Source organism: Tenrec ecaudatus, chromosome 18, assembly GCF_050624435.1.
Source record: "Tenrec ecaudatus isolate mTenEca1 chromosome 18, mTenEca1.hap1, whole genome shotgun sequence".
Lineage (NCBI taxonomy): Eukaryota > Metazoa > Chordata > Mammalia > Afrosoricida > Tenrecidae > Tenrec > Tenrec ecaudatus.
In genome coordinates, this window is record NC_134547.1 from 61,360,691 (window position 1) to 61,386,892 (window position 26,202).

A 26,202-nucleotide genomic window follows, 5' to 3' on the forward strand; every position below is an offset into this window, starting at 1 on the left:
GATCTGCCAACAAATAGAGTAGTATGTTGGCTAGGGACCCCACATACCCATTTTACTGAGGGCCTTTTTAACTTTTGATAGAAAACGGCTTTTCATAATGTAGTTTGGATGATCACAGGATAATTAGTGTGATAGGTAGGTTTATTGTGCCATGTGGGATTAATCAGGTCACAGTTGGATTGGAGGGCAAAGAGACAAGTGGTTCAGCAAGGCTCACCCCTCTCTCTCTTGCTCTCTGGTAATTGGACCAGCATGCACCTGCTTTAGCTAGTTCTCTGCCTCAACTTGTGAGCTACACTACCCATGGGACAGCCAACCCGTGGATCATATCACTAAAGCTTAAAGTTCCTTCAAGACCTGCTTTTTCACACTGCTGGAGCGTACATTGCTTGAGCTTGAGGCTTGCGGGTCCTGTTGTCTTGCATTGCTGGAGCTCGATATTTCATCCAGGCCTGCTTCCCTAAGCTCCAGAGCTACTGTCTGTTGGTGACCCGCCTTGCTGTTTGTTGGCTGTGGGCGGACTGCCTGGATTACCTGAGGGAAGACTCAGATTTCTACTTCCTTGACCTTGGGCCCGGCAGTCCTCTTGAGTTGAAAGACTTCCAGTATATTAACTGTTTCACAGAAGTGAGTTGAACTGAGCCCTTATTGCTGTGTAGACTAATTAGCTGTTATAGTCCCTCGTGCTGTCTAAATTTATCCATATATAAGTGTCTCTGTTTTGTTCCTCTAGAATATCCTGCCTAACACAATTAGGAAGGGACACTTAATTCTTTTAGACACTGTTATATCTCCCCAGCCATACACTGTGTCTGGCACGTAGTAGGTGCTCAATGAATCCTGCTACTTGAATAAAATCTGCCTAGATTGGACCTGATCCCTTTCAGTGACATTTGAGGTGATAGTTTGAGGTAAAAGGTCGTCTCAAAGGAATAGTCAATCCTTAGAGGCACACACTGTATCTTTATATAATACATTTTCATAATGTTTTTCAAAATGTGTTTCTTGGAAAGTTAGAAACTATGTATTAAAAGATTTCAGCTATATATTAAAAGAGTGGCCAAGCTTTGAACTCTGGAGGACTAACTAGTGTCTCATTTTTGTTTTAAGTACAGGACTTCTCTGAGCCTTTGATAGTTGAATAGACATTGAGACTTACCACAGGAGCCATGAAACATTTGGCTACTGCATCTTTTGTTTTTGGAGCATCTTTCAGACGAATTAATATATGAACTTGGTTTAGGGACATTTCTTTATAATCTTTATGATCTTCAAAGCATTGTGTCTGGGTACTTCTTCCTGGACTTTTAGTTTCTCTTATCACTGATCTTTGAGAAAAAATTTTCCGGAATGGATAACTTGCGAAATGGCCATAGGCACTCAAATACTTTTACAGTGAATGAATGAATGAATGGGTGAGTGGAGTATTGCCTATATTTGAACACTATTGTTACATGATTTATTAACATAATCACAAATTACCAATAGAAATCTTGCAATATCCTCAAACCACATATATTCTCACATTGTCTACGCTCATTGATACCCACTCTGTAAGGCTAATCTAACCAAAAAATTTCCAAACTCACTGCCATCAACTTGATTCTGATTCATAGTGGCCCTATAGGACTAAGCAAAACTGCCCCTGTAAGTTTTTGAACTGCTTACCTTGTGATTGGTGCTTCAGTATGTAATCCACTAAACCACCAGCGCTCCTTAGGCTACTTGAAAAAGATTTTCACATATTTGGTTTCATCCCCCTTCCACTTATCCTTGTTCTGCCTTAACATGGCTACCTATCATGTCACAAGTCAGGTGTTAGCAGAATAATAAGGCTGTCTGTAGTGTGATTCCAGTGCACCCAGTCAGCCTCTGGGCTTCTAGGCCACTGCCCTATGTGGGGGCTGCATTGTACCCCAACCAGCCTACCCTGTTTCTTGATTCTACTCTGAAGTTGTCACTTCTGTGCTCATCTTTGTGAGGGTTGATGACAATACCTGGGGAATCCCACATCACTTGTCGAAAGGGCCTCAAAAATATTACCTATTATTTCACTGGCATTTTCAAACCACCTCCTCTATGAAAAATTCTCAAGGTGTGCTATTTTCTGAGTCTCTAGAGTAGTTTATCACTTGTAATCGCCTGGTACTCAGTTGTTGCTTGTTTTTGACACGCCCCCTCAACATACACATTAGATTGTGAATTCCTACAAGGCAGCATTTTGCTCTCACCACCCACCCTTACCCTCCAGTACTTAGCAGAGCCTTACACACAGTAGGTCCTCAACTAATATTTGGTGAATTAAGTTCTCCTCTTAAGATATATAAGGATCTCTATTGCTATTTCCCAGCCAAGGTGCAGAGAAAAACCCGTCTTGCTCCAAGAAAGCTTAAGTTACAAATGGAGAGCTCAATTATCTCCTAGAATTATATAGCCAAACATCACTTTACTAATGGGTTAGTTGCAGAAGTTCATAGTCTGCTAGTGTGAACCTGGTTGTATTTTCCCTGAGAAGCAGTGTATACACAGTGGTTGTGTCTCCCAGCCAGCCCACAGAAGCCTATTTAAGGTGTAATGTGTCTAAAGTCTCATACTAATAGCAGCCCCAGGGGTTCTTCGGCCTCTTCTCTCAGGCCATTGCCAGTCTTAACACTAAAGACCTTGCCCTGAGGCAAAGTATGAGGCAGGGATGGAATGGGATAAGGGGCATCCTTTCCAGCAGCTGTGGATGCTGGAGGGGGAGGAGGGTGGAGGGAAGAGAGGTGTGGACTATAAGCAGGAAGGAGTAGTGTAGAAGGGCTGTGTCCACAAGAAAGTGAGCTAGGACACCCAGTCTATGGTCTTATAACCACAACCCTTAATGTGGACTGGGGAAAGCTTGAGCCGAGGGCGTGGGCTGCAGGGAATGAACCCTCTCTGACATTGCTTTGATTAGAATGCTGTTGGAAGGCTCCCTGTGTCGGCCAGTCTGAAATTTTCACTTGCTCTTCTTTTAGTTTTAACCACAGTATATAGCGAGAGCATAATTAAGGAATTGAGGACAGACTTCTTTGTACAAGTGGAAGCACCCACTACAGTATAGATTGGAGGTCACCGACTCAAATGCCTGAGGTGCCAGGTGGGCCATGGAAATGGGTGAAGTAGAACTGGGGACTGTGACAAACCACCCAACACATGTCCCATCTATAGGTAGAAGCCACTGGGTAGCTCCATTCAAATATTTCCCCAGGGTTCAAAATATCCTTTTTTTTGCTGTAGTTTTAAGATACACCATAAATATGAATTTTAATTTAAAAAACTTAACTTTATGAAAGGCACACACAGACAACCCCATTTATGATTTCAGTCTCATCCATGCAACCATTATTATATGATACTATTTGGTCATACATCACTTTAAGTGATCATGAAAAGATTATGCAAAGAATTTTTGTAAGATCATTCACTCCTATTTGATGGGCATTAAAATTACAGAGGTGTATGCTATTTATAAAATTAATTTTGTTCAAAACCCTTAAAAAGCATACTCCCAAGAATAGTTACTGTGTATATTTCAAGGTGCAAGTGCCAATTTCTGATAATCTCTTAATGATGATGCACCAGTCTTTACCAATTTAATTACTAACACCTCTAAATCCTAGGCTACAGTAACCCAAGGAACTGAGACTATTTCTGGCTAATGAGTAGGACACTGTCGGGCAGAAATTGGTCAGCTTTTCTGAAGTCAATTCCCATGCATGACCATTCTTTCTCTGCCACGTCAGTAACCTAGGATTCTACCATGAGCATCCTCAGTTAATTCTATAGTAGCCACTGGGGTGACTCAGCCACATCCAGGAGCTCACATACTTTTTGGTCCCTCTTGACAGTGTCCCATCAGCATTAAAGTTACATAGATCCTAGTCACCAAAGATGTATTTTGATGTTCTAAGTTCCACTGGCAACTCTACAAAAGAAGACTGTTATGTCATCTTACAGTTTAGTACTCTGTGTTCTGATTGGTGTGAGGTAGGGATGGAAATCAAAAGTTTGACATTTTGGCTTGCCCATGTGAAGTTGGACAGGGCACGTCACTTCATCTCTCTGCTTTAGTTTCTATATCAGCAAAACTGAGCAACTAGGGCTGTTACAATAACAAGATGATACTATACTTATACACAGTATAAAATTCAGCTTTTGGTCAATGATAACCATTGCCATTATTCATTCTAACAATATTCTCAGCATCAAAGGATGTGGCCTTTTGTGATTGGTTCTTTTCGTACCCACTAGCTGCTATCTCTTTGAACCAGAGTCACCCAGGAGCAGAAGATGGGTTTTATATAAGGTGGTGACATATAAAACTTTAAGTACAAACTGGAGATACTTCTTAGACAAGAGTTGCAAGTGAAGGACAACTTTCTACTTTTGATGTTTGTGAGTCAAGGTTTTTTTATTATCTTATCCAGAGCATAGCTGTCTTCAAACTTATAGTAACCAATTTTTCTTGTCTTTGGGTATACCCCAGTTGAAAATCCTACGTCCACGTGTCTCCTCTGTACTCGCCTATGGCATTCAGGTCTCCAGGGTGCAATAAGCTTTTAAAGGGCAGCACGTGTCCTTTGGTCTTGCTGGCTGCAGTGCCTCACTTGGCACCAGAAGCAGAAGGGTACTAATAAGTTTCCTTTTTTAGCAAGCGAGCTACTCATTGTGAGTGGAATCCCCATCTAGGGGATAAATGAACACTTCTCATTTCTCCATAGCTGGCTTTCGCCAAATGAGCTCCAGTGCTGAATGCAGAGAAGGAAGTGTCCAAGTAAACAATGGGAATCCCTTGCAGAAAACCATGTTGACACAAATGAAGAGAGAGCCAACTTGGTTTTTGGAATCTCCACGCTTGTGTCTGTAAAGTCTGATCCACTGTGGCATCTGAGGACAACGCTGGCTAGCTCCACTGGGATTTGATGAAGCTTGTGTTCCTCTCCCAGAGAATTTCTTGGAGAGCTCCTGGGTCCTATTTGTCACTACACTTAGCTCCCTTCTGTTCATGGCTGAACAGTTCTTCAGAAATCTTCTCACAAAGCATTTAGGCCAAAGGTCTGGTCCTCAGGGTCACCCAAGGGAAATGTCAAGTCTGCTACTTCCCCAGCTTCAAGCTTAAAGAGCCCCCAGGTTCAGCAAGTTGGAGACTGAGTTTTAAAGCTTTGCTCTGTGTGCCTTTCTCTCTTTCCCAAAGGAGTGAGTACTCCCAGCCTAGAGGTTGCTTCCAGATGCTTGCTCCACATTCACAGCACTTCCAGCTGTTGGGATTCTGTGTTGCCCTTGTTTCTTGGCTGGAGCAGACTGGGATGAAAAGGAAGGGCGGATGTGTCAATGAGGAACCAGTAGCAGCTGCATCTGCTGCTGGTTAGAGTTTCTGGCATCGAAACCTCTTTCTCTGTTGCCCCATTGGCTTTAGACCTCAGGACCCTGCCAGCGATTCAGGCTGGTGCTGTTTGATTTCTTCCACCTTAGTTCACCCTCTCAGGTCAATTCTGCCCCATGATCATTTTTTCTATACATCTATTTTTATGGTGGGCATAGTAGAATTCTCTTCTTGGTATATGGTTTGATATCACTTCATGTGAAAATGCCTGCAGGGGACTTGGAATGTACATCCATTCACTTAGGTCCCAGCCCAAATCCCTCCAGTCAAGCAGAAAAAGCATCCGCACAGGCTTTTGCAGCCAAAGCGGCTTTCCCCCAGCCTCACCCAAAGTAGCCTCTGACCTCCATGGCCTCCTCCTCTCTCCATCCTCAACCACTCCCTCTATGGCCCAAGCCTTCCAGCCTTCCATTTCCATTAGAAGAGAAGGGTGGGTGCACTTCCTTCAACTGCTGTTTGCTTTCTCCAAGCCCGTGGGAATCAGAGGCTGGCATAGGAATTGATAAAAGTGAGCATTTTGCCATAAAAAGAATCTGAGAGGGCAATGGAAGGCCATCTATGCAATTCCCCAGGCTGCCCGTCTTTGAAAAGGAAGAACTGGCCAAACCTATAGAACTTTATTGTCTCTGGAGTTTACTCTTTATTTCACGCTGTGCAGCACATCCTTGTGTATGAATTAAAGATTAAAGGCAACTTAACCTGCATTTTGCTATATCTCTATATACAGGCAAGGCATGGGGGAGGGAATGTTGTGTTCCGTGTGATCTCCTGGTTCTAACACCTGGCTCAGAGATGGGGAACTTAGAGGAGGAGAAGTCAGTGGGTTCCTCCTGACCCTGCCAGGGTCTTCATCATCTGCCCATGGGCAAGTCATGAATCTGCCCTGTGCCGCCTTTTCTTCCACCACATTGAATACAATGTCAGCTACGAAGATCACTGATGTGGCATCTTCCATGACATAAATGTTAACCACCATTTGTGGAAAGCCATCCGCTAGGCCCCTCCCACCCTTTTTATGCAATCAAATTTGGATGGTGCCTATCAGAACTGTAATTCTAGCTTCTTAATCACCAAACATAGTAGGTACCTTTGCTGTCCCTTTCAGCACAGCTGACCCTTTGAAGTAAGGGGCCCATCCTAGGCATTGCAGCATGTCTGGCAGCATCACTGGTCTGAACCCACCAGAGAATCCCTTCAGGTATAACAAGGGAAAGGTCTCTGAGCAGCATCAAATGCACCCTGTGCTTCAAAACCCTCCTCTGTCACAAACGACTGGCCCAGAGACAGTGGCCTTCTGAGGCATCACCAAACCTTCTTAATTCAATTAATTGTCACTCTAAGAAACGGTTGTCACAAATGCAGCTGCTGATGCAGTGTCACATTCAGGAACCAGGCCTGATAAGCCCACCCCATCCAATCCAAAACTCATAAAGATTAGGCCACAACAAGAAAACACCTCCCCCACTGGTCTGGGTTATCTTGCAGCCTTCTTGCCAGAAATGTCCTGTTAATGCAAGTCATGGGTCACTGGCCCAAGAAAAGCCACTGCACAGCCCTGCAGTTCTAGTAACATCTGGGCACTCCGAGTTCTCCACCCAGAGGCACAGTATTTCACAGAATCATGTGTGCTAGGTGCGCCCACTTGACGCTGAACCTGTCGTTATGTGTCTGTGTAACAAGCATTAAACAGTATTTATTGCATTCTATATGAGTGTGTGGGCCTGGAGCACTACATTAAGCTGTCAGTATCTGCCAGAATAGATATGTCTTTAGGATGAGACTTCCTTAAATATCACTGGACACTTGTCTTCAGGCCCAACGAAGCGCCAACTGGTCCTACCTCAACTGTAAATTTGTGATGACTGCTCTGGCTGCAGAGACCCCAAGGAAGGGCCCATTGTCCATGGAGGATCAAAGAACCCGTGCTGGTCTCGAAGTTCTGTGTCCAAAACTAGAATCACCAGAAATGTGTCTGGACAAAAGGAAATCATTCTTGGTGCCTATGTGGGGTTGACTCTCAAATGGGGGAATTAATCCCAGGCTCTCTTTCCAGCTGATGCTAAACAAAGCATCCAGCAGGGCATCCCAGGGTCAGCTTCCAAGTCCAGATGTTTGTGCCATTTCTTCCTCCTTGAGACAATGGAATGCGTGTCCCTCTGCAGCCCCTTTTCTCCCCAGCCAGGCGAACACCCCTGTGGGCATCAGCACTGACTGCCTCTTGGAAACCACATTCCGAGGAGGAATTGTTTGTGTGGCACTCTCCAGCCTCCCCTGGAGCCAGGGGAAAGATTTATATTTTGCTGTTGGTGTACAACAGGTCCCAGTCATTTCCGCTGCTTTCAAAAAGATTCCAAATGAACATAAATCTCACTCCTGCTCTGACAGCCTCCAGTCATCTGTTTACCAAAATAAACTTTAAGCATACATTGAAAAATAATTCCTAGTGAAATATGCATCCCCATGGCATTCAAACCTGGTATTTAATGTCTTTTTTATGGTTAATAATGCATCAAAAGCATCCCGTCTGAAGCTGTCATGACATCACATTTTTGATGTGCAGGGCCCATTTCAGTGAATGCAAAAAAAAATTGGAGACAGTTTTTACTTTTTAAAATACTGATGTCTAATTACATTGGCCTGCTCCCCTTGATCTGTTTCTGTTTAATAGATCTGCTACTTGAGGAGATTGAGAATCCACTGTTAATACCTGGAGAAGTTCTTTGCTTTATACAGATAAGGAGCCATGGTACAAAAACAACTCCAAGCAGTCCTCCTTAGAACTGGCTTCTGCTGGAAGTGCGCTCTGGTCTTTGGGAATTTTTTGGTGTTATTTTGTGTTGTCTTCTTTTCCCCCGACCTTTTCAAAATTTCAAATTATTGCCCTGCTTTGAAGTTTGTGTTGAAACCATATGTTTTTCATAATGGAAGGCATGCAGAATGAAATGAAAAATTTAAACATTAAAAACACATTTTTTTCTTATTATGGATTTGGATAGAATTAGTGGGACACATACATCCCAAGAGGTTTCTGGTACTGAGGTTACTGGGATGAGGCCTCTGTCTACTAATCCACACAGTTATAGAACCTTATCACCGTATGGTAGTGTATTATATATGGGATAGTAGCTTTCTACTAAACTCCACAGGTAGAAAGTGTGGGTAGGCACTTCATGTCTCATGGGGTCATGAAATAGTTTTAAAAGTTATCCAGAATCCTATAAATAGATATAGCTAACCCTCAACCTTCCTAGTAGACATTGGAAAAATCGAGAGTGCTGAATCAAAACATTGACATTCATTTTAATTCTGGTCTCCTAAGATTAAGAAAATAAGTCATATTTTCTGCCTAAGAAGCCCAGGTGACACAGTGGGCTGAGTGTTGAGCTGCTAACCTAAGGGTAGGTGGTTCCATCCCATTTGCCACTCGATGTTGCAGTGAGTTAAGCATTGAAATTCTAATCTAAGGGTAGGTGGTTCCATCCCATTTGCCACTCGATGTTGCAGTGAGTTAAGCATTGAACTTCTAATCTCAAGGTTGTCAGTTCAAAGCCATAAGCTTCTCCACAGGAGAAAGTTCTTGGGAGCCTTTCTGAGCAGTTCTATTGTGTCCTATAAAGTATAGTTTCTATGAGTCACAATTGACTTGATGCCAGTGAGTTTTAGGTCATTGGGATATCCTGATTTTTAAGACACTTGTGTAAAATGGATATAATTAGCAATCTCCTCAATATACCTTGGACTGTTAGGAGAATGAATAGATATATCCTGGAAGAAGTATAGCTAGAATCCTCCTTAGAAGGCGCTCTGGTGGCGTAGCGGACTATACACTAAGTTGCTAACTGTAAGGTCAATGGTTCCAACTTGCCAGTTGCTCCATGGGAGAGAGATGAGGCTGTCTACTTCCAGAGTGATCCTTAAATGCAAGGATAGCAAGACTTCTTCTCACATGCTTAAGTCACATGATCAGAAGGGACAAGTTTCTGTAAAAAGAGCATCATGCTTAGTAAAGTGAGCCAGAAAAGAGGAAGATCTTCAACAAGATGGATTGACAGTGACTGTAACAATGAACTCAGCAGAGAGGTGATTGTGAGAATGGTACAAACTGGGCAGTGTTTTGCTTTGTTGTACATAGGGTCCAACTCGATGGAACAGACTCAACGACACCTAACAATAGCTACCATCTTACTTTTTTATGTTGCTTATTATGATGAATAAAATGATATTACATATACAAAGAGCAAAGGACTCAATGGAGGATCGCAATTAGCCATAGCAGCAACAGGAATTGTACTTAGCCCTGAATATCTTCGTGTATCGGCAAACACGTGGGTAGTGTGATTTAGTAGTCTCTTTGTGGAACCTTCCACTTAAGATATACAAGTGAGAGAATTCATCCCCACAGCACCAAGTTTGAGCCTAGAGTCTTGCTCATCAACAGCTCTGGATCATGCATGCTTTAACGAGTTGAAGGGGGCTCATAGCAGGGTTGACAGTGTGATTGCTTGTTCTGGAAAGCCATTACAAACCACAGAAGATAAGTGGGAAACAAGTCTTCTTTTGTGCGTCCAAGTCCAAGTCCAGCGACATAAGGCCAAATGCAGCCAGGGTTGAGCTGCATTGTCTAAGGAGATTGCTTTGGCTTGGCCCCTGCTCCCTGGGTTGGGAAGCACATTTCATGACTTCTGTCAGGCAGTGCACTCACTAAATAAGTCTTAGTTGGCATAGAAAACATTTATATCTGGATTTTTGGGTTCCAATGGGATTCCTAACCTTAAAATTCCTCACAGGAGTTTTTCTTCCTTCTTTGCTGGCACAGAAGCATCCCAAAGCTGAAGCAGCAGTGATTCTAAACGCCACCAGAACCAAGACCTGTGGGGATGCCTGGATTTATTCCTCACCCTTCCTATTAACTCTAGAACCTAGAAGTCTAGAGTTGGTCCCTTCCAGGACAGTTTACAAATTCACCACTTGGATGAGTTCTCCTCTGGTGGCGGCTTTCTTTTTCCCTGTTCCTGCCTGCCTGCCTGCTTCAGAACCTCTCTTGGTTCCTCTGTTGTTCAACTCTGGGTATTATTTAAGTGTAAGAGCAAATTTGTGTTTCCAGTACTTGCACCTTTTGTTTTTTGCATTTAAAAAAAAATTGCATTGGCCTTCATGTTCTAACTTATCCATCAGCAAAGGCACACACACAGACACATACACACACACACACACGCCAACAAGCAGATAGATTGTGCCTTCCCACACACTCGCAAGCACACAATTGCATATCGCAAAGCTGGCTAATGTTGATGTATCCAGGTTGAAAATGACAGGATATTGTGGAGGGCCAGTCACTTAATGAACCCCTGCGGGACCAGTCTTGGTTACTAACAATTTCTCTCCAACTCATCAGGCAAGGGAATCGTAGCCCTCAGTGTTTCACTCCATCACATCCCCTGCTCTCTACAAACAAACAAATTACAACAGTGGAAATAAATTGGGCCCCCCTTTCTGAAAATGCTCCTTCAACCTTTTTTGGTGCCGTTCCTTAGTATTCTCCAGTCAGCCTACTACCAGATGGACTATGCATGCACACAAATATATTCACTTGCACATACCTGTATATATGTGCATACCTGTTCTATGTGTGCATACCATTGGGTATGTGTGTATGTATGCTCTGGTGTATATATTTGGTGTACACATGGCTGTGTGTCTATCTTGCCAATTTCACATCCTTGTTCTTTGGTCCAGCTGTATCTTAACTACCTCCTAGAATTCACATTCATCATCAGTTTTCTTTGATTGTATTATTTTCTCTTCCATTTTGTATAATTCATTCACTCACTGCTATTGAGTCTATTTCAACTCTTAACTTGGGCGGCCATCCACAGGGTTAACATTTCAGACCCACCAGCTGCCCCACAAGAAAAAAATTGAGACTGTCTGCTCCCATAAAGATGTACAGCCTCAGAACCCTCAGGAGCAGTTCTACTCTGTCCTGTCAGGTCGTTACGAGTTTTCTAGTACAACTTCTCCCAAGCCCTCTGTATATCTCTGCAGCACATTCTGATTTTCTTTTTGGAAACACTTATTTTCATGAACTGTGTCCTACATCTTATTGATCAATTGATGACTTAGCTGAAGGCTTTGTGTGCAGATCTCTCCTCTCTTAAATAAAAATATTGAAACATGGAAGTTATAAAACCATTCTCAGTTAGGAAGTGGGATGTTGAGCCACTATTGGTAAGAGAACAAGGCACTTACCTCAGTATCTCTGCTGGTCAAGTGTGGGCCATCGGTGAGTGCTGGCCTGAGAGGCATTTCTTAGCATCCTTCATCAAGTTACTTACAGAAATTCAGAGACAGAGTATAAACTCTTTGAAAGCACTCTAGCGTTGCTGTGGCATCAAAGTGACATTTGATATCTTTAGCAATTCAGTTTTTGATGCATTTTCCTAAAGTATCAGCCTGTGTGGATTTTAGAATGAAAAACAAACTTGCCATTCATCGTAAATAACTTTAGAAGCACGATCATCACAAAGATTTTCAAGTTTTAGAAAAGAAGCAAAGGGGCCCTCCGAATAATTGCATTATTTGGTTTCAGTTGAAGTGTTTGTTTACAAGCTGTGGTTAAGTGAATGATGGGAGGGTGGTGGAAAAGTTAAAACTCATAGGTTTGAGTGAGTGTAGGCATGTGGGAAAGGTTCACATGGTGCAACAGTTCTGCCTTGAAATAACTTTTGGACATGTGCACACACATTTTGATCTGACACTCCCTTGAATCCTAGTGGGCTAGCCCTTGTCTAAATTCTAGAAGGTGTCTTTTTTTTATAGTGCTAGAATCAGGTTATCCTACTGACTCGTGGCAAAAGCTTGATGTAGTTACTGTTTGGGGAAGTGGGGATAGACATTGTAGTCCTTTGGCATCTGCACACCTGGCTGGAATCAGAGCTTTGTTTAACAGGGTTCTGTGAGCTAACCTTGCTAACAGACGTGCTAACATTTCAAAGGGATCTGTTGCTCCCTCCAGCATGAGGAGCAATTACCCAATTATCTAAGCAGAATGATAGGTGTCTGTGACAAATCATATGCTGGAAACATTCTGAAAATAACAATAACTTTAGTTTCCAGTGCAATTTCCCAGTTACAAAGCACAGTCTTCTGTGTTCTTTCCCGGGATCTCCTGAACTGACCTGCGAGAAATAGGGCAGGCCCTGTTGCTTCCGTCTTAAGGAGGACATCTTTTACTGAGAGTTCATCCGCTCCTTCATCTTTGTGTGTCTGTCTGATGGCTGTGAGAAGCCTAGGGGGATTCCCAGGGAGCAGAGAGACCCTTTCCTCATGGCCATTCTTACACGAGTAATATAAGGAGACCATGTGGAGGTGATGCAGGTAGATTCCCACAGTCCTCTGGTTTCACGGTGGTTTTCCTTTAAACCAAATACCTATGGGTTTTATCAGATGGATTGTGACTGGAGGCAGCGGGGAATGAGGGAGCGCTGGGCATTAAAAATGACAAAGCACTTTCATTTGCGAGAGCCATCTGAGGAAGGTGGGAAGGAATGTATTTTCCGGGGGGGAAAGCAATTTCACAAGCACTGCCTTGTGTACAGATGAGCAGGACAGCAAGCTGGCTTGGAATGGCCTCTGACGTTCCCTGGAAAAGATATATGATTGATCCTTTCTCATTATGTGGGCCAGAGAGGGCATTTTATGCAAAATTCAAAGAGGAGAAGGAAGTAAAGAGGAAAAAAATAAAAGCCTCATTCCTGCTCTACTTCCTTTCAAGAGAACTTTTCTGAACTGAAGACATATGTAGCAGTGGAACTGATAAAGAATTATTTAGAGGTGACAGGGATCATTTCTGGGGCAGTTAGAGGAGCCAAACATAGCAAGGTCTAGTTCTCTCTGGAAAAGAAATCATGGTAATAAATGGCTTTTGCAGCAATTAAACACAAGAGCAAAGGTGAGCCTTCAACTGCACAGTGTGACTCCTTTTGTAAGAACAACAACAACAAATGATGAGCCTCCAACTTGGAAGGACCTCTGTGTCCTGGGGGGACATGGGAAGTTGTCTACTCTCTCTGCTACTGAACTTCCCATTGTATCTACTTATGGGTTTTACAGATCAGATGTTCAGCAGGAGCCAAGAGAGTCCCCTTCTATCTTGCATTTGCTCAAATGCATTCAGAATCACATTATTATAGATTATGCAAAATCAGAACATAGTTGATATGAAAATGTAGCCCTTGATGCTTCTGAGATGAGGAAATCAGACTGACCCCTTGGAGACTGAGCTACTGCTCTTTGTTTTTCTGAAGATCTACTTGCCTGAGGGAATGGTTCAGCTATTTCTCCCTGTTAATTCCTGTCTTGTGGGAGATGTGAAAACACAAAGCGGGGAGAAAATATCCCTGCAAACTCCTCTCGTATTCCAGCCAAGACATACTCACTCACTCATCAATGATTTCAGCTATTTGGTTCCAACTGGGCAGGTTGCTTCTAAGCAATGGAACATTGTGAACTGGTGATTAGAAAGTCAAGAACTCACTTGTGCTCTGATTAGCTGTGTGGCCTGAGAGAAACACTTAGCTTCTCTGCGTAACCATCTCCTTATCTGAAAAACCAGACAAATGAGGACTTAAGATTTGATGCCTTGGTGATTCCCCACACACTCAATATCCTCTGAATGGGTTCATGTCTACATGAATCTCAATCAGGAAGGCTCATGGGTTTTGTTTATAGGTGTGTGTGTATGGATGTCTGTGTGCTGGTGTGCATGAGAGATCATGCGACAACTTCTTTCTGTTTACTACAAGCCCAGCATCCAGGATGCTGGCCTCCTCTGAGTCTCTCTGGAATTTTGATGGCAACATTATAGCCAGACAGTTACCTATTTTGAAAATCATAATCCTGGTGATACTAGAATGACACATCTCTCAAGTCTCAAACGCTGATGCAAACCAGCACTCGATTCCTATTGAAAGCAGTCAAGGTAGCCACGGCCCACTCAAGCGTGCAGGGAGATTGGCTGCATGCTTCAGTGCGCTGCAGCTTGTCAATACCCCTGAATAAACTAATCAACTCATTTGCACCTTCATGAAGGCACATCTTGGAGTCAATGAAAGAGGTGTGGTAAAGACAATACTGATATTGAGTGAAGGAAAAAAAGGAAAGAGAAGAGCTATAAAGAACAAGACTGCTATCTTTTCAAAGGAGAGGTGCTATTTGTACTCAGAAACTTAGGGGAAGATTGGAGAAATGCCCCAAGCTTCCAGGAACTTGAGTTCTTTTGGCCTTCTTACCCTGTTTCATGGGTCCATTTTAGTACTTCCTCCAGGGCCCAGAGTCAAGAGACTCCATGAATGCCCAGCTCTCTTGTAAGGACTACTTTGTAGAGACAGTACTCCCTAATTGTCTTAAGAGCTAAGGCCACAAAGATATGGATACTTGGATCCAATAACTTCCCTTTGACTTTTCTCCAGAACTTTTAAGACCCTCTGACATTTACCATCCACCTTTTGACAGTTAAGGAACTGTATTAGATTGAGGTTACAGTGTGATGAGAGTTCCAGGTTGATGGGACCATGTCATTTTGTGCTGCAAATTACGTGCCGTTGGAGTCAGCTCAAACAGGAATGACATTCTTTAAGAACATACAGATTCCGTTTCTCTGACACTTGACCAACCACCACCACGACATAGAATGGGAAGGACCCAGTAGTGCACTGATTAGCTGGCTCTCAGAAAAATCCAACAACAAGAACAACAACAAAAACCCCAGAACAGCCCAACCCTGGTTTGGAGCATTTGCTGATTTCTGTTGCAGAAGTGGTTCAACGTTGGCTTCTACCTTAACAACTGAATCTAACAATCAGCTCACAGGATTTCTGAAATTTTCAATGATCAACTTGGCCAACAGTACCTGTCCACTTGAGGGATCCTCTAGATGTCAATTGGAATTACCAATAAGACTGTGGTCATTTTCTTCACCCAAGAAATGCTGATGGGTTGCTTTTCTCAGAGATTACTTGAGAGATGTCTAAATGTCTTCTGTACTCATCTGACTTTTTCCACAGACTCTCTCTCTCATTTACCCATTCTCTTTGCATAGACCCATCTGATTCTCTGATTTTAAATTCAGTCCATGTGCTGAAGATGCCCAATATTATCACCCCCAAGCCCCAGGTTCTCTACTTTAACCTGTAGTAAGCATCTGAAATCAAGCACTTTTACAACAGATCTTGTGATTTCCAAAAAAAAACTCTTCTCCCCCATCCCACCCTACCACCAGTCTCCCTAGCTCAATAGATGGCACCACTGCCCACGTGTTTAAGGTATGAATGCTTTTTCATTCACCTTGTCTGCTCTCTCACCCAGACCCACTGGCTTCACTTCTGAAACACATTCTGTGTCCAGCTTCACGTTCCATTATGGCTGCTTAGTAGCCTGGCCCATGCCACGATCGTTGCTCACTAAATCACAGGAGTAATATCTTCATTGTTCCTCCTAATTTTTTTCAGTGTTTCAGCCATAAAAAAATTATTTTAAATGTTTTATTGTAAATTAGGCGAAGGTTTACAGAATGGATCTGTTTTCCATTCAACAATTCACATACATTTTGTTTCTTATTGATTGCACAAAATGTAACATCTCTTATTCTACTTCCTCCCTCTTTCCTATTTCTAGTCCTCTTCCTTTTTCGAACCATTCTGACCTTTGTTCTTGGGAAAATGCTACACTTTTGATCTCAGGTAGTTGATTATTTTAAGGCGTGCATACCTCTCTAGTGTTATTTTTGTTTGGTTCTATTTTTTAAATCATTTTATTGGGGGCTCATACCAATCTTATCACAATCCATACATACATCCATTGTGTTAAGCACATTTGTACATTTGTTGCCCTCATCATTCTCAAAACATTTGCTTTCTTCTTGAGCCCTTTATAACAGCTCTTCATTTTTCCCTCCCTCCCTGCTCCCCCCTACTTCATGAACCATTGCTAATTTATAAAGTATTATGTTGTCATATCTTACACTATCCAACGTCTCCCTTCACCCACTTTCTGTTGTCCGTCCCCCCAGAGAGGAGTTTGGTTATATACACATCCTTGTAATCGGTTCCCCCTTTTTTTACCCCACCTTCCTTCTATCCTCCCAGTACTCCCACTCTTAACACTGGTCCTGGGATCATCTGTCCTGGATTTCCTGTGTTTCAGGTTCCTACCTCTACTAATGTACATCCTCTGGTCTAGCAGGATTTGAAAGGTAAAATTGGGATCATGATAGCCTGGGTTGGGTGGGAAAGAAAGCATTTAAGAACTAGAGGAAAGTTGTATGTTTCGTCGTTGCTACCCTGCACACTGACTGGCTCTTCTCCTCCCTGCGACCCTTCTGTAATGGGTTGTCCAGTTGCCTACAGATGGGTTTTGGGGCCCTAATCTGCACTCCCCCTCATTCACAATGACAGGATTTTTTTGTTCTTTGATGTCTGATATCTGATCCCTCTGACACCTCATGATCACACGGGCTGATGTGCTTCTTCCATGTGGGCTTTGTTGCTTCTGAGCTAGATGGCCACTTGTTTAACTTCAAGCCTTTACGATCCCAAATGCTATATCTTTTGATAGCCAGCCACCATCAGCTTTCTTCACTACATTTGCTTATGCACCCACTTTGTCTTAAGCGATTGTGTTGGGAAGGTGAGCATCATGGAATGCGAATTTAATAGAACAAAGTGTTCTTGCAATGAGGGAGTACTTGAGTGCAGGCCAGATGTCCATCTACTACCTTAATACGAAACCTATAAATATATGCACATAGATCTACTTCTCTATCATCATATATAAATATATTTACATATGGGAATGCCTGTATTTAGACCTCTATAAATGCCCTTGGCCTCCTAGTTCTTTCCTCTATTTCCTTTTACTTTGCTCTTGTCCAGTATCATGCCCAGTCGTCATTTGGGTTTCAATAATTCCTCTCTGTTACATTGCCTTTGATCAATCCCTACCAGGCCTCTTACACCCTCCTTGCTGCTGATTTTGGATCACTTTTTGTTCCCTTGTCCCTGGGTCAGTTAACACCACTTCCTTTCCCCCACCTCCCCCTCTCCCACGCCCCGCCCCCCCCACCATCAGTGCCATTGTTTTCTCCTACAGATTGTTTATCCAGCCTATCTTACCTAGATAGATCTGCAGAGATAATAATATGCACAAAAACAAAGACAGAGCAAAACAAATCAATAAAAAAAGTCAAAACAACGACGACAACAACAAAGAAAACCAATGTTCCAAAAAAAAAAAAAAGCCTGTAAATAATTCAAGGTCTGTTTCTTCACCTTTAGGAGTGTTTTCCACTCAAGTCTGATGGGGTGCCATGCCTTGGCCCCAGTCTATTTTTGGTACTCCCTCAGGACTTCCTTGCTCTGCTCCCCTTGCTGTGTTGCAGGCCCTTAGTGTTTTGCCTCTCAGTGTGGTGGAGTCAGATTGGGTGCAATTCCCACTCTGTGTCTCCAGTGTTATCCCCGGTAGGGATATGGGTCAGTTAGGGCTATCATGTCTCATAGTAGGGCCGGCCATATGGTCCTCTCTGTGCATTGGCTGCTCTGAGTGGGGATGTTAATATTTCCCTTAAGGGCCTTTCTATTATGTAACTGAAAATTGAGCCACCGGGCTGAGTTTAGTTCCACGTCCGAAGGAGTAAAGACCATAGTCTGGGAGTCCCACCAATCTCTGTCAAATCAGTAAGCTTAGTCTTTTTTTCATGATTTTGTGTTTTCCACATTTTCCCCAGCCTTATCCAGGGTCTGCTAATGTGATTGCTTTCAGAGTAGTCGATAGTGGTAGCCAGGCTCCCCTAGTTCTTCTGGTCTCAGAGTCACGGCTGGTGCTGTTCATATGGTCCATTAACCATTGAACTACTTATTTACATGTATTTTAGTTTCATCCCCCTGAATAGGAAGAGAACAATAGTTGCACCTTTTTTGGCTGCCTTTAAGACCTCAGTTGCTACTTCCCAAAGTATTCTTCCTAATTCTTTGCTGATCCCTACCCTTTGTTTTCTGGATACAGCCAAAGTAATCTGAAATACACAAATCAAGTGATTTCCTTCTCCTTCTCCTTCTTCATCTCTCTCTAAACCCCCACACTAACCCATACCAGTTTAAAACACTGTCTGGCTTAGTTTCACCCTGGATCTAGACTGCTCGGTCTTGCTTTGTCTCCTTTCCGCCTCACTCATTATCACGATCATCCTAACTCTTATATTCCTGTCATTTTTCTACTCCTAAGGTATGTGTTCGCATCCGCCTTTTTTTATCTGGGTGTTCTATCTTCTCAAGCTCGCGACTCTTTCTGATAACCTTCAGTAGTTATTGTCTGTGTAGCATGGGCATTCCTTCCAAGGGTGCATAGAACAGCATTTGTTGTCATTCACTGCCATCAAGTCATCGCCAACTCAAGGTGACCCCTGTGAAACAGAAGGAAACTTTTCCCTTCACAGTCCTTGGTATGCTTGACTCCCTTGTTGCAGTCACTATGTTTGGAATGCCTGCCAACCTAGGGACTCATCTTTCACCACTCTGTCAGACAACAGTTCGTTGTGAGCCATAGGGTTTACATGAACTGACTTTGAGAAGTAGATCACTGGGTCATTCTTTGTAGGCTTAATTCGGAAGCTCAGTTCAACTTGCTATGACATAGAAACACAACAGTAGAGCAGTAAAAGGACAAAGCAGTTGTTTTCTTACTCACAAGAGAGCTTTGCAGGTTCCTTTCCACTGTCATCCAGAGAATGACTACCACTTGCAGGATTATAGGTGGATCCCACAGATGCTGAGATGGATTCACACTTTATAAAGGGATCAAGAATACAACTTTCCTCTAGTTCCTAAATGCTTCCCCCTCCCACTGTCATGATCCGAATCCTACCTTCCAAGTCTGGCTAGACCAGAGGATGGACACTGTTACAAATGGGAACTGGAAACACAGGGAATCCAGGGCAGATGATCCCCTCAGGACCAGTGGTGTGAGTGGCGATACTGGGAGGGCATAAGGAGGATGGGTTGGAAAGGGGGAACTGAGTTCAAGGATCTACATGTGACCTCCTCCCTGGGGGACATACAACAGAAAAGTGGGGGAAGAGAGATGTGGGACAGAGCAAGATATGACAAAATAATAAATTATCAAGGGTTCAGGAGGGAGGGGGGAGTGGAGCAGGAGGGGAAAAATGAGGAGCTGATGCCAGGGGCTTGGGTGGAGAGCAAATGTTTTGAGAATGATGAGGGCAACAAATGTACAAATGTGCTTTACACAATTGATGTATGTATGGATAGGAATTGTATGAGCTCCTAATAAAATGATTTTTTAAAATAAATAAAGCCCCCCTCCCCCCAAAAAAGAGGAAGCAGCATACCCACTATTTTAAGGTCTAGGCTCAGGAGTGACTTGGACCTCTTCTACTCACATGCCATTGGTGAGATCTCATGTATGTCCACACCTAGCTGCAAAGGAGGCTGGAGAATGGAGCCTAGCCATGTTCCTAGAAGGAAAGCAGAACAAATTTTGGTGAAAATTATTAAGTGGTGTCCGTCACCATCTTCAGTACCCAGAGTGTGCCTGGCATGTAGTATATGTTTAATTAATTAATTTAAATGAATCTTCTAGTTCAATGAAGTAAACTTGAAACCTACCAGATCTATAAAATGCGAAGATTGTTAAACCTAACCCAACTCAATCCACTGCCATTGAGACTATTCCAACTCAGAGTGACCCTACAGGACAGAGTAGAACTGCTTCTCGGCATTCAAGAGACTATGAATCTGTACAGTTAGAGCCATATCTTTCTCTGGTGAAGCTGCCGGTGGGCTTACACCATGCACCTTAAGATGAGCTGTCCAGCACTTAACCCCTGCACCACCAGAGCTCCTTGAAAAAGCCATTAGGAAGGTAGAATACAGGCATCTCCAGTTTGCTCCTACCCCTTGCACCATGGAAGGCATCTATAATAAACCCACCTCCAGTTCTCATAGAGTCCCTGAATGTAACACAGGTTAATGTATTCAGTCAACTAACTAAAAGGTTCAAATTTCAAGTCCCCTCAGGGGTGCCTAAGAAAAAAGTCCTGGTTATTTGTTTCTGAAAAATAATCCATTTAGGCGCAGTGCTGCCAACACCCCGGCGGAGAAGCTGAGGTCAACATCGAGTTTGAAATTAAAAGTGGATACAATACTATTTCAGCAATACAGACAATAAAGTGTGTTGTTGTAGGTGATGGTGCCGTTGGTAAAACATGTCTCCTGATATCCTACACAACAAACAAATTTCCATCCGAATATGTACCAACTGTTTTTGACAACTATGCAATCACAGTCATGATTGGTGGAGAGCCACATACTCTCGGACTTTTTGATACTGCAGGGCAAGAGGATTATGACAGATTACGGCCGCTGAGTTATCCACAAACAGATGTATTTCTAGTCTGTTTTTCAGTGGTCTCTCCATCCTCATTTGAAAATGTGAAAGAAAAGTGGGTACCTGAGATAACACACCACTGTCCAAAGACTCCTTTCTTGCTTGTTGGAACCCAAATTGATCTCAGAGATGACCCCTCTACTATTGAGAAACTTGCCAAGAACAAACAGAAGCCCATCACCCCAGAGACTGCCGAAAAGCTGGCCCGTGACCTGAAGGCTGTCAAGTACGTGGAGTGTTCTGCACTCACACAGAAAGGCCTAAAGAATGTATTTGATGAAGCAATATTGGCTGCCCTGGAGCCCCCAGAACCAAAGAAGAGCCGCAGGTGTGTGCTGCTATGAACATCTCTCCAGAGCCTTTCTGCACAGCTGATGTCGGCATCATACTAAAAGCAATGTTTAAATCAAACTAAAGATTAAAAATTAAAATTCGTTTTTGCAATAAAAAAAATAATCCATTGAAAACTCTGCAGAGTCTATAATTCTCCTCTGACCCACACAGAGTCTCCACAATACAAAGTTGACTAAATGGTGCCTAGTTTCAGTTATCACAGTCTTCATAAAATTCTCTAGCCCCTCCATTTAAACTTCTCTCCATCATAGAAACTAGACAAGATAAGGACACAGCCCACTGGGAGACTAACCAATAAACTTTGTATTAGAGGTTTTCTAATGTCCTCTGCTAATGTCCCTCAGCCCCTATTCCCAACTTACAACAGAGTGACTACACTCCTCAAAGGCCCTGTTCTATTTATTTCAGAGTGATTACTATGAAAGAATTTTTAAAAATTAAGTCCTTGAAAATCATATAGCAATCTGTTGTTTTCTTTCAAACAGGGTAAAAATATCTAACGTTCCCTTAAATGTACATGTAAGCATATTTAGCAAAGTCCTTTGGGGGAGCTAGTGTGTGCAGGGGTGAGCTTGAGGTAGGTCTCTGGGTGTCTGAACTTGAGGTGGGTCTCAGGCTTATTAGTGGAATTGCTGTGCTCATCTGTGGCAGGCTTTGTACTTCAGGGTCCTTGGTACAGGCATCTGCAATGAAGTATACAGGCCTCTTAAAAATACGAGGGGGGCTGAGAAAATCATGGAAAAGGAGAATTAAAAGATCTTGGAAGTTTTCCACAATAGTGTCAAGCCTTCTTACATATTATTCACACAATAGTTCATGTGAGCAAAGCAAGTGATATCCTCTCTATAGCAGTGAAAGGCTTTAATGATGTCAGAGTATCGTGATTTTAGTTAAATGTTTAAAGAGAATTGGTGACCAGAGAGCTGGAGATAAGGCAGTGGACAATTAATTTGATTTCGTAAAAGAAACACAAGCACAACATAGTCAAGTACTCTGAGTCTGACCCTATTTGGCATTTGGGGTTAGCTAACTTTGCAATGGGGTCTGTCCTATGAACTGTTGAGGGCTTAGCCCTATAGCTGCCCTTTATCCAATCAATTCCATTTCTACCCCACCCTCAGTTTTCATAACTCTAAACTGGTCCCTGGAGAGCAAAACCACCCCCAGTGGAGGCCCACTCATCTAGTAAGAAGAGCATGGCCTTTGGGTCAGATCTGTGTTCATATCCTGGCTCCATCAACAGTGAGGAAAAAGGGGGATTTTAAAAGTTTTTTATTTCTTTATTTTTAATCATTTTATTGGGGGTTCATAAACTCTTATCACAATCCATGCATACATACATCAATTGTATAAAGCACATTTGTACATTCATTACCCTCATCATTCTCAAAACATTAGTTCTCCATATAAGCCCCTGGCATCAGCTCCTCATTTCTCCCCCTCTTTCTCCCTTCCCCCTCCTACTGCCTTCCCCCCCTCCCTCAGGAACCCTTGATAATTTATAAATTATTGTTTTGTCATATCTTACACTTTCTGACATCTCCCTTCACCCACTTTTCTGTTATCCGTCCCCCAGGGAGGAGGTTATATGTAGATCCTTGAATCTAGGACAGATAATCCCTTCAGGACCATTGGTAAGAGTTTTCTATTTCTTTGCCTGGGCCTTAGAGTCTTCATCTGTTGAGTGGGCTAGTAGGATCACTTAAGATAATACGTGTAAGATGCTTAGATAAGCGTTTGGAACACAGAAGTGCTCTGGGAACATTATCTGATACGGACAGAGTTTGATTCTCTCTAGGGTAAAATGCAATATAAAATTGAGAACATTATTTTATCATATCTGCTTTTATGATTTCAGCAAGGTTTCTGTACAACTATAATCTGCATTCTTCTGCCCCTGTTTATGTAGAGCAGTGATTCTCAACCTTCCTAATGCCCTGACCCTTTAATACAGTTCCTCGTGTGGTGGTGACCCCAACCATAAAATTATTGTCATTGATACTTCATAACTGTCATTTTTCTACTGTTATGAATCGGGTGACCCCTGTGAAAGGGTCGACCCACAGGTTGAGAATTGCTGATGTCGAGGGTTATTCTAAAACAGCAGTGGGACTTCAGTGGTGTTGGTGGCAGAGAAATGGGAAGCTACAAAAGAATTCCCCCTTTTCACTGGGTCTGTTTTGTTTACCTTCTTAGTCTTCTATATAATTACCATGGACATATCCATACTCTCTCAGCCTTTTGCATGGCTCTCCTCTAAATGTATTCAAATGTCCATGTTGTCTTCTTGCAAAAATACTGTCATCGCTGACCTGTTCCCATTGGGATTGGTTGGTTTCTAGGCAGGGTTCCACTAGCACCCCAGGGTCTCCTCCCTTATCATCTTGGGTTCCTTTTTACTGTCTGTAGTCTTGATGTCTGTTCCCTGCATCTGTCCTTAACCACCACCAGGCTGTAGGCTCAATTACCAGTAATAGTTTCATTTGGTAGATGACACAACTGAGGCATAAAGAACTGAAGTAAAATGTCCTGCATTAAGAATGTCCATACTCACAGAAGGCACAGCCAAGCCTCAAGCCCAGATACATCTGATACCAGGCCATCCACTTCATTACGCAGTAGCCATTGATTTCTCTTTGCAAGTACTGACTGAGAGGAAGGCTGGATGACAGAAGCTAGGAGCGCCCACAGGTGCTACAGGGCCTAGTGTGGGCTGTCCCTCCCATGTTAAAGTCCGACTGTAGGAAAATTCCAATCCTAAAGCTTTTTTGCATGCCTTGACTTATTGTCCCTAATGGCAGCTTCTTATTTCTAGGATTAGAGGGTAAAGGGAAAAAAAATAGCTTCTGGGCAAGTGACACTATTCTCGGGCCTTTAATGTCAGGAATAATGATCGTGTTAAATTGGAGCTCATTACCAGGGAATGAGACTTCATTGAGGCTTCTTTTTGGGGGGTTGTTTAATGATTTTTCCCCTTTATTATTTTTTTCACCTCCTCTTCAGTAGCTCTGACATGGTGCACCAGGGGAAGAAGTGGGTGTTTGGAATGGTAAATTTTTAAATGATAAAAAAGATGTCCTTTTATCTATGTCAAGAAAAGAGTCCATCTTCCATTGTTCTCACCAACACTGACTGTTCCTTTGTTAGAGTCTCATGGAAATTTCCTGAGCTCCTTAAGCCACTAATACCAGTTGTATCCCCAGCAGCCACAACACATACTTAAGGCATTATTTTGAGCACAGCTTTTTCCATAATGAATCTGACAATCCTGTTTTATGATTTGTTGAGTGGTTAATCAGAATATACCGTTCTCTAGAACCAGCTTTCTGGTACAATCCCTGCTGTGCTTCCAGCCACCAGTGCTAAAGCTTGGCATGACCATCATCAAAGGGTACCTTGGGGCCTAATTAGGTGATGATGCTACTCTGTGCCTGGCACTCCAAGATGAGAGCAGCCAGCCCGTGCTTTCTGCCTTCAGAAACTGAGCACTTCTCTGGTGCACTGTCAGGACTGTGGTGACCACGATTGAATGCTTCGCTTGAGGACAGGACTCGCTGTCCTCCCAGCCTTCTAATGTGTTAGAGGGACACTGGTCACTAGGAACAACTTCAGAGGACTTGAAACCACATTGCTGCAGGAACAGAGACAGGGACTGAGGATTGTGTAATTTGGAGAAGCACAATACAAAAGTGAGACATCCAATGGTCTCTAAATACTAGATGCTTTCAAAGAGCAGGATTGTAACCAATGGGGGTAAGTTAAAGACGGCACTGAAGGGTAAGCACTGGACCACCAATCACAAGGTCAGCGATTCAAACCCACCACCAGGTCTGCAGGAAAAGGGTGAGGCTTTCTATTCCCATAAAGATGTACACCTTCAGAGACCCTAAATAGGGTTCCTAAGTTGGAATCAACTTGATGGCAGTGATACATTAAAGGGAATCCGATTTTTCATCTAGATAAGGAAGAACTTTCAAACAAAGCTGTTGGGCAACATAAGGGGCTTTGTTATAAACAACCATGCTTTTCCTTTTATTGGAGGCATTGAGAGACTGTATACCCACAGATATTATTGGAGAATCACATATTAAATAATCATTGCCGCTGTTAGGTGCTGTCAAATTGTTTGCAACTCATAGCAACCCCATGTACCACAGAATGAAACACTATCTGGTCCTGTGCCATTTTCACAGTCCTTGCTATGTTTAAGCTTGTTGCTGTGGTCATTTTTTCAGTCCCTCTCATTGAAGGTCTTCCTTCTTTTCCCAGACATTCGACCTCACCAAACAAAGTATATGAGAAGAATGTGGGACAAAGTTTTTCCCACTTTTCTTCCAAAGAACATTCTGACTGTGCTTTTTGCAAAATAGATGTGACATCTCTTCTAACAGCCCATGGTATAGTTAGTATTCTTCACCAACACCCTAATTGTTGTTGATAGTAGGTACAACTGGTAATCTCAAACACACCTTCTCACAATATGCTTCTTTGAATATAAGAGATGGGTATTTATGACTCATCTTCAAGATGAGGGAAAGGCCATTTCCCCATTTGTGAGAAAAAGGAATTTCTAGATAAGGTGTTTCCTTAGAGCAGAATTTGATAAACAGTTTTTTACTTCAAGGTTCGTGGATCAAAAATGTTCCACTCTCAGGGTCTTAGGATCCCAGTTGTTACTACTCCCCAGTTGTAGAGCAAAAGCAGCCATAGACGGTGTGCAGACAAGTAAGCAGGCCTGTGTTTCTATAAAATGCTTTTGCTAACACGGAGCCCTGGGCTGGATATGGCCCGTGAGCGGCAGTTTGCCAATGCCTGCTCTAAAGGACACTTGAGGCACGTGCAGGCCTAGGGAATAAAAAGCATTTAGTAGCAGGGTTGGTATTTCCTGTGTCACACTCACGTGCAGCACATAGAGGCATAGTTTCATATGTGAGTGTGTTTGTGAGTGTGCTGAGGGTATTGAGGAAAAAGAGAGAAGAGAAAAC

General features: G+C 42.8%; 1 pseudogene; it reads left to right on the forward strand.

The window, feature by feature from the left end:
- The first annotated feature begins 14,750 nt into the window (after positions 1-14,750).
- On the forward strand, positions 14,751-21,292 carry LOC142431772 (cell division control protein 42 homolog pseudogene; annotated as a pseudogene).
- Positions 21,293-26,202: the final 4,910 nt, after the last annotated feature.